The 12,538-nt window shown below is 45.4% G+C and overlaps 1 long non-coding RNA gene across 1 annotated transcript; it reads left to right on the forward strand.

The window, feature by feature from the left end:
* Window positions 1-296: 296 nt before the first annotated feature.
* Window positions 297-3,143, forward strand: LOC146206362 (uncharacterized). The gene is made up of 3 exons (XR_014703260.1): window positions 297-659; window positions 2,599-2,679; window positions 2,749-3,143. It is a non-coding gene; the product is annotated as an uncharacterized LOC146206362 (long non-coding RNA).
* Window positions 3,144-12,538: the final 9,395 nt, after the last annotated feature.

Genomic DNA, 12,538 nt, shown 5'->3' on the forward strand with positions numbered 1-12,538 from the left:
GGCTGTACCGTCGACATTTGATCCAGGCATCCAAACGTGCCGGCGCTGCAGGTGGCCGAAGTTCGGCGGACGGTAGACGCCGAAATATGAAACGGTTTCACGCGCGGCTATAAAAAGAACAGTGGGGCGATGGCTAATACTCGGGCATATTCTTCTCTCACTTTACGCATGCTTTCCGCTGTGCGAAACTGCGCGCTGTGGACGGGAGCGTCGTCGTTGTGCTGCTGGAATATTGGTTGTCGAGTCTCACACTTTCGTAAATGTCTGCGTGTCCTGGTCGACATATCAAAGTTCATGAGCACCATCGGAAAGTCCACACATCAAGCACCACGTAAATGTTGCTCTTGCAGACATCGACTCCAGGATCCCATCGTTTTTGACAGCAGCGCCGCCGCTCGTTTGCCGCGCATTGGGCCAGCATTGACTTGTCAGACTGGCTTATTTTCATTCGTTCTGCTTCGACTCGTGTTCGCCGTCTGCCACCGATACTGATTTTGGCGGGAAGAGTGACGCCGAAGCGCTGTGTTCGTCGCCCATGTCTAGTGATTTGGAAAGACCGAAAGAGTTATTCAAGCCAGCGGGCAGCATCGGCAGGAAGATCTGATAAATGCTTTGCTGGATGGCGATTTAGGGATGGTGCAGAAAACGTGCGCTTCGAGGTAAGTTGCCCGTTTTCACCTTCACTGCTTGGAATGCAAAGACCTGTGTATTGCAAAAGTAATTATTTATCGCCATTGTTAATAAATTGTGGCCGAGTGTTTCCTGATCCTGACAAGAAGTAAATGCCGTTGAAATAATGCCACCTCTGTTGAAGTGAAATTGAACAGAGTAAGCTGTAGTGCCATTTGCTACAAACATTAAGCTCAACGAAAACGACATGTTTTAAGAGGACAGTAGCACATGTTCTGTTGTCGCCTTTCTTTGTCCTGTGAACATGCTGTTTTTGTTGAGCATAAACGCCGCTGAAAGTAAAACGAACCTAACACAGTAAAAACTATGCCTCGTGCGAAGGAAGCAATGTGTCCTTTTTTTTTATTTTTTGGAATAAGGTTTGCACAAGTCTAACTAAATCATGTTTTTTCGCACGTGATTACATCGCAGTTCTATCGTGTTTTTGTAGTAATTTGTAGGTTTGTAGTAAACCCAAACCTTGTGGACATTTTTGTTATTTTTTGGCACCCGCAGTCCTAGAATTTTTTGTAGCAAACTGTAGGTTTGTAGTAAATTCAAACTTTTGCTGACATTTTTGTTATTTGTCGGGAACATATAACTTGGTCACAAACTTACTTCAAGACCGTATAAGCTGAGTTTTTCTGCTTTGTTTTGCATACAATTATTGGATCCTAGTGCATCTGCTCGAGCTACGCGGGTCTTTAGAAATATGTTTCTGTAATCTGTACGCAGTCCAAAAAATTCCTACAGCCTTGTCACAAGCTGGAAATGATTTAGTCAAGTGAAACCAATTGCTGGGCTAGTTTGTGCATTTCACAGAAAAGGAAAGATTCACAGCGCTAGCAAGTACGCACTCATAGACACACAAAGAATAGACGCCGACTCCAACTTTTTTTTTTTTTTTCAAAACGACAGCAAAATGAAACGTATGTATTTTTGTTTTGTTTTTTTTAAGAAGTTTGGAGTCAGCGCCTGTCCTGTGTGTGTCTATTTGTGAGTATGTATTTTTTAGCGCTGTGAACCTTGCCTTTTCTGGAAATGATTGCATAAAATATCCATCCCAAAATTTATATCTGTGTGTTTATATCTATCTTTTCGGGAGAAGCTTTGTTTTGGTGAAAGGCACTTACTAGCTTAGCATCTGGTGTTACTTGACTAAATAATTTCCAGTTTGCGACAAGGTTGTAGGAAGTTTTTGAACTGCATACAGATCTTTTCTTTTTTTTTTAGGAAGTTTCATTTTGGTGTCCTTTCGAAACAGAAGATGGAGTCAGCGCCTTTCTTATGTGTGTGTATTTGTGAGTGTCTATTTGTTAGCGCTGTGAATCTCTCCTTCTCTGGAAATTATTCTATAAAATATCCATCCCAAAATGTATATCTGCGAATCTATATTTATTTATTTTTTTAATTTCATTTTGTGAAATGAACCAACTAGCCTAGCAATTGTTTTTACATGACTAAATCATTTCCAGTTCACGTCAAGGTGTAGCAATTTTTTGAACTGCATATAAAATGCCTTTTTTTTTTTTTTTTTTAAAGAAGTTTCATTGTGGTGTTTCGAAAAAAAAAAGATATTCAGTGCCTGTCCTATGTGTGTGTATTTGTCAGCGCTGAAAATCTGTTGTTTTCTGGAAATGATTGTATAAAATACCCATCCCAAAAAATTTTATCTGTGTGTGGTATCATAATTCTATGAATGTTGTTTTGTGTTCAGCAAAAACAAAACAGCCTGTAAATCTGAAAGCACAGGATTATATGAAATAAAGGTAATAATTTTCAGTGGAATTTAGGCGTGTTCAATAAACTGCGGACTTCATTATTTGAGAGAAAAAAAAATCAATTTCATAAGTTCTAAGTCTTTATTGCTCCCTTTTATTGTCATTGAAGAAGTGATTTTAATATATGTGAATTCTGTAATACTTGCAGATCACTTTGCTACTGAATGGTGGAACTTTTGCCTCTGCATGGTTGTGAAAGAATTGAAAGCCACATTTCCGGGTGAGGCCAGTAAGTATAAATTTGTTATAAATTAATTTATGAAGTTCTAATTTCATTACTTTCAATGTTCCATTTTAGGACATCTACCCAGCATTGGAGCGCGTCCGGATGAACCCTGATGACGCTGACGCAATATATGCTGGGTTTGAAGATATCAAGATCGAATGTTGGACGTCATCGTGGGACTCACGCATGCCATTGAGAGCTACTGGATATTTAATTTTAGGCATTCAACGCGCAACGAAAACGTTTGCGCAGTGCTAGAGCATTTATGCAGCCTAAGAAGCTCATCGCCACTATGTCCATTAGCTCTCAGGGCGATTTCTGCCATTAAAAAGGGCATAGCCACACTGTCTTTAAATACGAATAAAGTGAGTATTTGTTGTCCCGAAATTTTGTCGTCATCATTGCTTGAAGACTGGTGCGAACAAGGTAAAATTAGTTAGCATCTTGTTTGTAGATCAGCTCAATGTTGCACCGAACTTGAAGCCGATTACAATTGACCACATATTACGGATAATACAATTATTTTTATTTACCAAATCTTTATTAAGGTATTCAATATGTTCAGAAATAATTTACCTATCGATGCATATATTGGCTCCATACAGGTAGCAACTGATACCAGGTTTCTGCCGCAGTAAGCACTAGTACCTATGTAGTGAGAACCTCTAGGCCAGGTAGTATTTTATACTAAAGAAAAGGTTGCACATTATACTACCTTTTCAATGGTAACCCATAATAAGAACTAGGTATATGTTGTAATAAGCACTACGTCCTATGTAGTAAGAATCTCTAGGTGCGGTAGTAGTGCGTACTACCTAGAAGGTAGTATATTCCACTACCCATCAATGGCAAACTATAATGCACGAAGGTGTTGGTGTTCACTAACCTACTACTAACTGCCGCTAGTACTGTTCACTAACTTCCTGAGGTAGTAAATTTCACTAGTTGTATTTTTACTACCTCGAGTTACTAAGAAGGTAGTGATCTATGTGACAAGTAAAAGGTTAGTAGTAACTTAGTGAATTCACCAACCTTTTTTTTTAAGAGTGATATAGATTCCTCTCGCAATGCTTTATGCGCAGCGACCACTTTAACGAGGTAACAGTAAGATATTTTCCGTGGCAAAGAAATGCCACCATCGAAATGTGTCGCATTTCTCGGTAGACAGTCAGAAGACTATACATGTTTAGATGCTTAAATTTCGCGCTTCTTGGGTTATCTACAGATTCGGAATACGAGGTATCGCTGCTTTCAGAACCGTCGATTACAGCGTGTGGCGCTCAATTAACATATGTCTCACTGTCACCCGCCTGTCTCTTCAGTGGTCATATTTGGGCTACGTTTTCGTCACCAACTTGCAGTCACCGCTTGCAGGCACCTACTAGCATCTTGAATTCAGGAAATCTCGTCCGCGCAACTAGTCCCTGAAGTGAAAATAATTAAGGCACGCGGCTGCTCATATAGGCCCCTGACTTTCATAAACACATATACTGCGGTAGAAACGCGATCGGCATGCCTTCGAAAAGAAGAGCGTTCGCCACTTGTAGCGGCGTTTACATGAACCCGACAGGAGAGGGTTAAGTTGAGTTTTCGGGTCGATAACCGGTTATAGGGTTCATGTAAATGCTGCGGGTCGGGTCGAGATGTTGAAGGGTCGAGTCGAGTCAACTCCGGCGCAGGGGATGGGTTGCCCTGCTGCAAGTAGCATGCAAACGCGGTCGAGTTGAGTCAGGGCACAGTGGAAGAGAAGAGTATGGAATACGCTAGATATGCGCGGGAAAAAAAAAATGGAATCGGGTGCCGTCTGCTAATTCTTCGGCTCGATGCAAGGCGCCGCCGTAATGGCCGCTCGCCTTACGCTCGTCGCGTAGGGTTCGTGCAAATCCGGGCGGATCGAGTCCACTCATCTTGACTCCTGAACTCGGTCTCCCCAGTTGGGTCAATGTAAAAAAGGCTTGTGCCCCCCTTGTAACTATAACGCAGACAGCTTCTCTATACCAATAGGCACTGCTGAGTCCGTATCGGGCGGGACAATATAGGAAACAGGCACCATAATAAAAGCAGCTTAACCTTTCCTCACAATTAAAATGTCAATGGTCATATTGGTCCTAAGCTTTCACTTTGCTGAAATTGGCGCTTTGCTTGCCGCGGGCAAAGCGGTGAGGAAAAACACAAGCGACAGCCTGCAATTAGCCATTCTCGTCTGAACCTATAGCCGCCCACACTATCTGTAGCTTCGTACTGTAATCCAATCCAAAGAAATCGAACAATGGTACTTACTTAACCGTATCTCTGCCTGTGTTTTCGAAAAAAAAAAAATGCGAGAAGACTGGTCGAAGAGCAGAACAGTGGCGTTTTATTTTTTTTTTTCCTTGTACCACCTCTTCTTTTTTCTTTTTTTCCTACCTTCAGTTGTTCGAGGCAACAGGAATGCAGCTCAGGTGGGGGCCCTTTGTCATCAGCTGTCAGCGGAAGAGACGTGACGCGGCCGCTACATGTACATGTCTCATCGGCAGGCTGGAGAAGGCGGATGCAGGAAGAAAACACGGCACCTGCGGGCGATGCCATCCCAAAGATGAAAGACAAACCTTCGTGGCATGTCGCACCTCCTACTACACCGCACTGCACCTCTCTAACGCTCTTGAAGGGAAATGCCCTCCACTGTGGCTTTATCACATAGTTTCATCGTGTGAATCACCTTTCCGAGCTGTTTTGTTCCTTGTGACGCGTGCGTTGGCAATTTCGAGCATGCGTGCGCGCAGCCAGCAACGAGACAAGTTGTTTTCAGACCGCCAGAGCCAGTGCAGCCTGCTCGAGTTGCGCAACGGAGTGTTCCGATTGAACAACGGCAATAAGCGTACGTATTTCGTAATGAAGCGTCGGAGAGGAGTAGGGACGAACCCTGTACGACACAAGCGCCTGTGCCTGTAGGGCGACCATATGCAGACAGAAGAAAACATTGGCCAAGTACGACTTCCCGCCGCACACACTCGCCCGGAGTCGGCGGCGCTATTTTGGTGTCACGGCCGCCACTGGCGCAAGCTCCCGCGCTCTGTATAGACTCGCAGGTTTCGCCACGGCGATGACGGCGATGTGCCGTGTTTTGGTCGGCGGGCAGCCAGCGCAAGACGTCTACGTGACCGGGTCTCGCCTAGAAATGACCGCCACGTGAAGAAGCAAAAGTTCGCACTGATCCCGCTCATATGAGCTGCATAAACGATCCGCAACTAAGATCCCGTGCTTTGAACCGCATACGGTCGTGAACACCGCAATAAATACACACGTGACTCTAAACGGCGACTCTGGACGATAGAGTGGCTCTTTATTTTGAGAATGTAATGTTCAGAGAGAATGACGAATCTGCCACACCCCCTTTTCCTCTTTAAAAAAAAAAAAAAAAAAGAGGCTTGTTTGGCCCTACCTGGCGAGATGTGCGTGTCCAGTAAACACAAGTTTTGCAATTGCGAAAAAAAAAATCGATGAGTTCAGTGCAGATATACACTCCGTTTGGCTAAGCTAAATGACAGCAGTTACTAATAATTTCAGCCTTTCTTTTTTTTTTTTTTTTTTTTAACGACCCTGCCGACGAAATCGGTTCGGTTTTTCCCGTGTGAGCCGTCCATTGTAAACAAGCTGCGCACATACCACACCAGCAAGTTTTTAAAGCAGCATTGCAAGCTGTTACTGCAGTTCAGCAGCTTATGCGGGTAAACTGAATATATGAGTCTGAAGCTGAATGGTTGGTTGGTTGGTTTGTGGGGTTTAACGTCCCAAAGCAACTCAGGCTATGAGAGACGCCGTAGTGGAGGACTCCGGAAATTTCGACCACCTGGGGTTCTTTAACGTGCACTGACATCGCACAGCACACGGGCGCCTTGCTTTTCGCCTCCATCGAGCGCACAGTTATCAGTGGGAAGCAAAGTGTCACATGGAGCCCTCTGTGAAAATATGGCCGCGGTGACAAGTTCTGGTTTAGAGAGCAGCCAACACAAGGGCTTTTGTCGGATTTTCAGAACCAACACATCCCTTTAATTATATATGGCGAAATTAGTACTATCTTTAATTGCCATTATGTCCTCCGTCTAAACAGAAATTAAACGCGAGCAAGAACGGGTCCATGACTCTGGGATACCTTTTTAAGATATTATAAATGCGGGATATTGTAAAGCACTGCTACGCGCACGTTCGTGGAAACTGTCCAACTTTCTGACGCACCGAGTGCTTAAAGTTACCACGTAAAACGAATGTACTGAGATTTTGAAAATAATTGCAAGGCAACTGTGAAACATTGTAAGATATTTTTGTGAGCATATCTAATAAATAGTTTAAGCTTCCGATAGGTAGTGATATTCTGGTTCTTAAGTGAATCTTACGCTCTCAAAAAATAAGTCAGACTGCCTATAGAAAACCAATGGGACGTGTTTTTGAAAATTATTAGCAACAAAAAAAAAAAAAAAAAAAGAAAAAATAACAGGAGCCTTCCCAGGGTAGAACCGTGGTCGCATTGATTGTTTTCATCATTTTAAAAAGAACGTGAGAAAATTTACGCTCAGAAATTCTTTCCCAAAAGAATATGCAGATTATCTGTGCATGTGACCGCAATGCGCGCACAGTGAGAGATAAAGGCGCTAAAGAAATAAATAGTAACACAAGAAAACGAAATGAACCGCGAGCCGCAACCGACTCCTATTATTGACCTCCAGTTCACGAATTAGTGACTTCGCCCAAATTTAAAAAAAAAAAATAAAAAGAAAATAGAAGAAAGACGTGTGTATATGCCCTGGGGTACTGAATAACGGGTTCTTGCAGTGCACGGAGCGCCTTCGGCGGCGCCCGAGTGAACACGGTGTCAGCATACATCAACGGTTGGCGGTCGGCCAGCGCAAAAGCCACATTAGTTGCCCTCTGCGTTTATCCGCGTCAGTGCAGTGCACAGCGGTGAGATGAGAGGAACCGCATCTGTCTTTGGGGCGGAATGGGGCCAACAATGCCAAGCATTGTCACGCGGACGTTAACGACTGCTATATAGCGTCTCCGGGTGATGTGGTACCTGAAAGCCATCACTCACGCTTATCTGTCTACGAAGCAAATACGGCAGACCGCAGAAAACATTGACCCCGTGGGATCATTACGCGACGCGAGATCAGGCGCGGCCTCTCAGAGTCTGAGTGAGCTTGAATAGTCCTGTAGCACCAACATCATTCTCTCGTTCAGCAGTATGGATGGGCCAGCGATGCCATCGTGCACGCGTCCTGAGTGAATGCCTTCGCATTGCACTGTTCTGGTCTTAAAGCTGTACCATCACGAAATTTGTCACTCAAATCGAATACAAGTTATATCATTCCTCAGCATATTTTTGAAGAATTTAACGCTAAACACATTCCGGCTGCTTTCATTTAATGTCCGTTTGCTGCTGTAGTCAATAAGCGCCGGTGTGAACAGTTATTGCTCTGCACCGCATCAGTAGTATAGTAAGTTCTGGGCGGAAAAGGACACTCGTTAGATACCTGTGTCATATGTGACGTGCTCCCGAATAATAAATTAGTATGCGGTCTGAAGTTGGCCCTAAGAATATTTGAACGCTGCTATGCGATAAGTTTAATTCGCCTTCTGAACAAAAACAATCGAAACTATTCGTCTTAGAAGCAACCGGAAAAAAACCTTTTTGAAACAAACACCTCTCCTCTCAACGACAGCTCTGTCATCCTGGGTCCCGCGACAAATTAGCGAGAACGATGATTCGCGAACAGGAGACGCTCTGTCTCAGGCAAACTTGAACTTTCGATCCACGTGCAACTGCATGTTCACCCCACACGCCGGCGGGTACTGGTCAGGCCCGTCACCAGAGCGCCAGAATTAGTTTAGATTGGATAGATTATCTCACCTCCCTCCCCTTTTCTACGTCGGTCGGTTCCACCAGGACCATGATATCATTAGATAGAAGTTTCAAGGGGAAGACTTAGGTTCTGACTCCCGCTTTGGTTTGAAACTGAAGCTCCCCTTCCTTGCTATATAAATTGTAGTGGACGGAAACACGCGGTATTTCTCTGACGCCTATTACTGTAACAAGCTTTCGAACGATTATTGAGAAGCCTTAACGTATGTGGCTTTCAGAGACCATTCCAATAAGCGTTGCCCAGGGGGATGGATGGATGGACTAAACTTTAATGTCCAACAGATAAGGTGATCTACCCACCCCCCGACACGCAGGTCAGGGGGCGGATGCCGCCGCCTCAGATGCAGGCTGGGAGGTCTTGGATCCCAGCAGCCTCCTCAGCCAGTTGGACGAGTAGGAGCTGGAGCTCAGGGTCCGAGCTGCGCAGCAGGGTCTCCCAGGTTTCTCTACTGCCTATATTGTGCGTCCCCCTGGGAGAATACGGATGCTGACGCATGGCGACAAGCTATAGGTTCCACAAAGCGATGATGTGTTCCGCAACGAAGTGTTCCAGCTAAGCGTCTTTCGGCGCGGCAAAGCGATCAGCCAGTACATGTTCTGCAGGAGGGGGCCGAATTTCCAAGCGCAGGTAGGGGTCGAGGACTGTGCCTGTCGCCACGCAGTTCACTCCGAATACTTTGGGTCGGCTACAGGAGCGCCGGGCCGAGGATTTATGTGTCGCCGCGGGAGTCTATGAATATTGGGCGTCTGCTGCAGGTAGGGCGCAAGTGCGCAATCTTGAGCGGCAGAGAACAACAGGCATTGTTAATGGCCCTGCACTCATTCAATGAGTAATCGCGCCAACGCGACTAGAGTAACAGCCGGCTGGCGCCCGGCAAATTCTCCGACGTCCGCACAAAACACTCGCGTGACTAGGGCCACACAAACTGAACGCAGTGCGATAACGCGAGGACGTACAGTCACGAAAAGATAGAGACGCCCAAAGATAGAACGTGTACGCAATCACAGTCAGGGCGGAGGAAAGTATGCCAATGCTACGGCAATATCGACGATTACGGTGCAACCACCTGCAGGAGCCCTTCCATAGATCGCGTGCCCCTTTCCTCCTCGCTTACGTTTTTTTTTTGTTTTTTTTTTTTAGCGAGAGAGAGAGAGAGAGAGAACCACCGGAATAGGCGTACTGCCTATCAACGATTCTCTCCGTGCCAGGAGCACAGCGGTCTCAAGCAGTGGGACAGAGGAGCAAACAAGTCAGGGACAAATTCAGAACGCTTGAGTACCGCGTCACATGAGCCGATCTCACGCTCGTTCCTTTGTGTGTATACAGTGCCGTGTGGTCGCCTTGAGAGTTGTTGCCCAACGGCCAGATAAGAGTATCGGAGAAGGCGAAAACAAGCACGAAGTGGTTAAAGGTAGAAAAAAATGCTCTTACTTTTCCCTCCATTGTATTTCCAACGGCCTGGCGAGAGCAACACAACAAGCACCGAGTGGTAAAATATAGATCAAATGTACAGGCCACGAACACTCCCTTATATTCGAAACAACAATGATGAGGAAGAAGCTCGATAAGTATGCCCTTGAGCGCGCAAACTCGTGATTGCCTGTCCGTGCGTCGTAATATTACTCCGATTTTCGCCCTTTTCATCAGGAGAATAAAGAATTTCTTTTGGCTGTCTCCTGCAACTTTCCTGGACTTCGTTTATAGTGGTAGCTGTTAATGCGAAAGTTCCTGGGCAAAGTGTATATGTCGTCGTCACAGTGGTGGTAATCAAAAAACACTCGTGCTACCAGGAGGAGGCTAAAGGTCGGGATGCCACCTCCCGTGACCATGCCGGGCTCGTAGCCCGTGCCCTGCGCTTACCCAGAAAAACGGGGGCAAGCGTCTCGCATAGGCGGCATATTTCAGCGCTTGAATCGTTAAGGCATCAAGCCAGCGCTGATTTTTTGCATGACCAGTTCTGTAATCGCCATTCAATTTTTTATCTCCCCGTTACAGACTTCATGCTCGTAAGAATACGTAAGGAAACCTGACCTTCATCGGCCGTGTCAATAAAATCTCTCTCTCTCTCTCTCTCTCTCTCTCTCTCTCTCTCTCTCTCTCTCTCTCTCTCTGACGTAATGCATGTCTGATTTCTGCCTTTTTCATTTCTCCACCACCATGGCAAAGACCGCTTCTGGCGGTCTCCATACATACAATCAAACCCTGTCTTTTCTGTCACAAGCGACCTCCCAAAGTGATGGGTACCAGCGGCTTTTCTAACCTCACCATCGCACCGGCTTTTCTATCCTCACCATCTTTGCCTAATCTCATAGCCACACCGGGATAGCGACTCAAGACGCGCGGTGATCTCACGTAATGCAACGTGACGGCGATCGTGCTTCTGCTCACTGAGCAAAACGGTGGAGTCACGACTACATAACGTATATGGTGCCGTATACATACCGTTACCGCACAGCTAGTGGCGCTATATAGGGTAACTTGTGTTCCTCTCGCATGCGCAGTCAGTGGAACGTTCCAGCTTACGAAACTGTAAACTGTGAGGTTTAACGTCCCGAAGCGACGCATGGGATTTGAGTGACACCACACAACCACCTGATATCGCACAGCATACGTACCTCAATGTGTGCCTTTAACCCAACGTAATTTACGCAGGAACGTCTCTTCTACGGGTTATCTGCCGTACTAAACTGCGCCTAACTTCCGTAATCCGCGGGGTCTGTTTTGCGATTTTTGTTTTTCTTTAAGGTGTCCCTTTTGTGGATTATGGAAAGCGGTTGGAAAGAAATTTTCTGCATGTTTCTGCGCAAGCGGTACTTTGTTTGTTTGTTTGTTTGTTTGTTTGTTTGTTTGTTTGTTTGTTTGTTTGTTTGTTTGTTTGTTTGTTTGTTTGTTTGTTTGCAGTGGAGATTCCCTCTAGTAACCTTCCCATCACGAATGTAATCATTGCGATCTGCGGCTAGTTCTAAACTGATCGTGTGCTTATTTTTTAATTTATTACAAAGGATGACGGATTTCATTACAGCTTCTTAAGGCTTAAGGCTTAGGTGCAGCAAAGTATGTTTCGCTTGTATTCGTTTCAGTTGTTTCACTGAGAGGCTCCACCATTAGTATTTTTCGTTGAAACCGCGACGACTCGAACAGCAAGCTCTCAAGACAGTAGTCCGTAGTACTGGTGCGAAAGAGTCCTAAAGAATTGTGACGCTAGCCGACGGCTTCAACTCCTGAACGCCGCCGCAATGAGTTTTAGACGTGGGCTGTCGCTGCATTGTCCGAGGTGAAATATAGGGGCGGACGGCTTTTGCTTGTCTGGTGGCAATAGGAAACAGCGATATATTTGGGTGAGGACAGCTGACGTATCCCAAGCTCGCCTTGTTTTTGTTTTGTTTTTTCTTTTTTTTTCTTCAAAGAAACCTTTACAGTCCCAGCAAGCAGTGGAGGTCTGTAATACTCGTAGATCTCATCGCAAGGTCATTTCTCATTTACCGCCAATCAATGCGACTCATTTGCCGACGCATTTTCCCAAGTTTAACGCGTGCGAGGAAGGCGACAATTTTACAGTCCACGACAGTTTTCCTCCCTGCCCTTACTTCCTTACTTTTGATACTCTTTCATTCTCTAACGCAGAACGCGTTTTATGAAAGTGTATAATGACGAGGGAGCTGCCCCAGGAAGTCTCAGCCGAATATACACCCACTGTTATCCAACAGGAGCAGAAGTACGCAGGAAGCGCACATTCGCTATTATAAAATTGTGCGAAGGGCCTTACACCGACCAACAAGGACACAGGGAGTGTATTTCATAAATCAGAAAGGTCACGCAATCTCCTGAGAGGTTGACCAGTTCCGACACTTTCAGCGCGAAAGTCGAAGAAGCCTCCATGTATCCTTTAAAGAAACACCTGCTTTGAATGTAGCACCGGAGTTCGGTCGCGGTACATCCGCTATAAGGCACTGCTCCGTCGCGTG

This window comes from Amblyomma maculatum, chromosome 1, assembly GCF_055883805.1.
Source record: "Amblyomma maculatum isolate TAMU_Amacu chromosome 1, ASM5588380v1, whole genome shotgun sequence".
Lineage (NCBI taxonomy): Eukaryota > Metazoa > Arthropoda > Arachnida > Ixodida > Ixodidae > Amblyomma > Amblyomma maculatum.